This window comes from Anomaloglossus baeobatrachus, chromosome 2 (genome assembly GCF_048569485.1).
Source record: "Anomaloglossus baeobatrachus isolate aAnoBae1 chromosome 2, aAnoBae1.hap1, whole genome shotgun sequence".
NCBI lineage: Eukaryota > Metazoa > Chordata > Amphibia > Anura > Aromobatidae > Anomaloglossus > Anomaloglossus baeobatrachus.
In genome coordinates this window covers 29,242,975-29,246,331 of record NC_134354.1, presented here as the reverse complement: position 1 = coordinate 29,246,331, position 3,357 = coordinate 29,242,975, and the positions used below count along the sequence as shown (strand labels likewise).

Here is a 3,357-nt window from a genome sequence, read left to right as displayed (position 1 = left end):
GCACAAAGCTCAGGACCAAGCCACGGTCCGGGAAAGGTAGGTGATGTAAACCACAAGGGTCACCAGGAGCCTCCTGCCATTTTCAGGTCCTCTTCCATAAACACTTTTCACTTTCCTGGGCCGAGTTGTTGTCATATCGCTTCTCCTTCCCAGCAGGTAAATAAGACATAATGTGGGAACACGTGAGGAGGCCGCGCGGACTTGCAGCAACTTGCGCAAGCGTCAGACTTCCAGCATCTAAATGAGCAACAGGCAGACAAGCAGCGACACCTCCCTGTATAAATATCTCCAGAATAGCTCTCCGGTCAGTAATTCTGTACGTAGGTTTTATTGCTGCACAGTAAGATCGCCTGCAGACATTACAGGTTCATCCTTTATGGCACGGCTCACGTGGCACCGGATACGGCAGGAAGAAAACATCCCATGCCTGCATTAAATTGTATCACTCTATGATATTGCTAATCTATCACTTACCATAAATTTGTTTTTCTTTTTACCTGGTGTAAATGCCGCGGTTCTCCTGAATCCGGCGCTGTTTTTCTTTTTCTCCTACGCCTTTCCGTTCCAGAGATATGGCCTTCTATTTCACATCAAGCCTTCTTAGCCAACTAGGCATGGCCTTTGAGGACACACCCCCTGAAAAAGTTGAAAACTACACCCACTTGGCTAACAGCACAAAGTTTACATACAGGGAAGAAAGGGCCATATCTCAGGAACGATGAGGAGTAGGAACACAAGACTAACATCGTTGGATTCAGGAGAACATCGGCATTTACACTGGGTAAACAATTAAACATTTCTGGCAAGTGACAACCTCTCAGTTTAATGCTTCTAGAAGAATCAGTCAGTACTTTACCTATAGGGGATGCAGAAATCACACTTGAGTCCTGTAACTCTTAGAGAACCCAAAAGTCCCACTGTAACATTTTATGACCAGTACCCGAAAAAAAATGGCCCGGTAAGTAGTTTTTCTGTAGCGCCACCTGTGGGGAAATTAAGTATTACACCATGTCCATCCACATGAGTCGTCCATGTACCGAAGGACAGCCACTCTGGCCAAATAAAGGGGTTGTCCATCTTTGGTGGCAACCATTTTTTTTCTTAAATATGTCTGTAATTGGGTTACAGCCTTCTATAACCTGTGTGTGGCACAATTTTTGGCTGCAGTATGAGTTAACTGAGAATCCTTCAGCGAGTTGAGTTCATTTTGATGGTCTAATGGGAGAGCTCGTACAGTAACTCTTTAATCTGTCGTCTTTTATCACTTTTCAGCTGATTTAGGACCACACACCACATCAAAGATGAATGTGCAGGTTCACAAGTGGCAAAATTAGGCTGTCAATCACTAAACAGGATACAAATCCTCGGTAGTAAAATAGTTTATTTGTAAAAATGACTATAATACAATGCAAAATAAAACAAAAGTGTACTAAAACATACACAACTCATCCGGTCCACAATACGGTTCTGTCATAGAAAGAGTTACATGCGGTATTATATGCCAAAAATGGGATAAACATGATATACACAGTATATGCATAGCGTCTGTGTATTACAAATACATCTTATATACAAAAGTAATAAAAAACACAAAGTATGAGGTGCAAGGAAACCAAATCTTACGCGGCACGTGTTCTCCCCGATCGGCTGCGGTGTACGAGGCGCAGGACTAGGCGAGGTCTGAAGCTATCATTTGGTAAAAGGGAGTTAACCGGCCAGAGCAGACTTTAACTATTGCTGTACCAGGAAAGGCAGCAGGCAGGGGTGGAACTATTAGGGACCCGGGCGCAGATTGCAGCAGACAATGGCCAGGTTGCGGTAGAGGACTTCTACCTGCAGACGAGAGGGCAAAACAGAGCACAGGCCGAGAGGTAGGGGAAATTTTGTCAAAATTGGGGCAAATCATACATGGGCCATTGGAAATGTTTCTCTGGTGAAGCTGTAATACCACATACAGCCTGTGGACAAGAGTGGTGCTATTTTTGAAAGAAGGCAACTCGTTTTTCTAATCGTGACTTTGGTTAAGTATCTAAACTACTACTGGTAGCCGCCATTACCCTACGTAAGAAAAGGCTAAAATAGGCAATCATTTTCTCCAAGTCCTAGTTGACTGGTTTAACCCCTTACCGACACATGATGTACAGTTACGTCATCTCCCAGCTCCCACATTTTTGCAGACAGATGATGGCTGTGCTTTTCAGCCATCATCTGCCTCAAACAGTTGTGAATTCCATTATAGCACATCGGGAGGGGGAAGGGTGACATTCGGAATGCCAATAGGCTTGTTCCCAATGGGCTGTCGTGAAAGTTAGGGGTCTGCGGAAAACCCCTATGCCTGTCATGACGGTACCCTCCTGTGACTGATTTTTGCTATATAGTTGGATAATCATTGGTTCAAGTCACCTAAGAGGTCTAACAAATAAGGAAAAAAAAAAAATCTGTCTAAAAATTATGAAAAAAAAACAAAAATTATGGCTCTTGGAAGAAGGGGAGGATAGAAACTAGAACAGAAAAAGTGGAAATTGGCCTCAGAAGTAAGGGGTTAAAAGGTTATTCTGATTTTTGACATTATGGCATATCGGCAAATAATTTTTGGACCTTCCATAGAGCTGAATGGAGAGAACAGTACAGATGTGGCACCTCATTCTTAAGATAGAGGTGGATCCTGTAGATATGCCATAAATGTCCCAGATGCAAAAACAATCTTAGAAAAGGGGCTACATCATGAATTTAACCCCTTGTTAACAAAGATCCCAGTACCAGCTGTAAGCCAAATGCTACAGGTAGGACTTTTCTCACCCAGGGAAGATGACGGTCATTCACATGAATGGCTGTTCATGTAATGCATGGACTATCCAAGTCCACCAATCCAGGAACCAGTCTTACAATTGGGGATATGCAAAGGGGTTGTCATCCTAGGGGGAATTGTATCCTCTCCAATATAATTTTCTGGTTGATATTAAAGCCACATCATATCAAGGTTAAACCTACAGACCAATAACGTGGTGGCTTGAGTCAATAATCCATAAACGATCTGATGGGATGACCCACCATCGTTTTGGATCATCTCAACCAACCTAGGATACTATTACCCATAAAGCCATGTCAGAGAATGGCTTAGGTCCTTATATAATATCATCAGGGTTTTGGGAAACTGTCTACACTGGCCTTACATGCAGGAGAACTTTCCACCCAACACATGCTAAAACAGCTCCACCAGTAACCAAACTGGTAGATGAAAACTCGTAGTCACGTATATTGACACAAGTAACGTAAATCGACTTTAGGGGTATCGCATTTCTGATCACCCAATGACTTTGGGTTGAAGACCACCAGACAGCGGTCATCGATCGTACA

At 43.1% G+C, this 3,357-nt stretch overlaps 1 protein-coding gene across 1 annotated transcript in view; it reads right to left on the bottom strand.

Moving 5' to 3' along the window:
- Positions 1–1,363: 1,363 nt before the first annotated feature.
- RIPK4 (receptor interacting serine/threonine kinase 4) overlaps positions 1,364–3,357 on the bottom strand; it is a 25,812-nt gene continuing 23,818 nt past the window's right edge. The window contains exon 8 of the mRNA XM_075334954.1: positions 1,364–3,357. This exon is cut by the window's right edge and continues 1,314 nt beyond it. The gene's annotated coding sequence lies outside the window, so the exon portion shown is untranslated.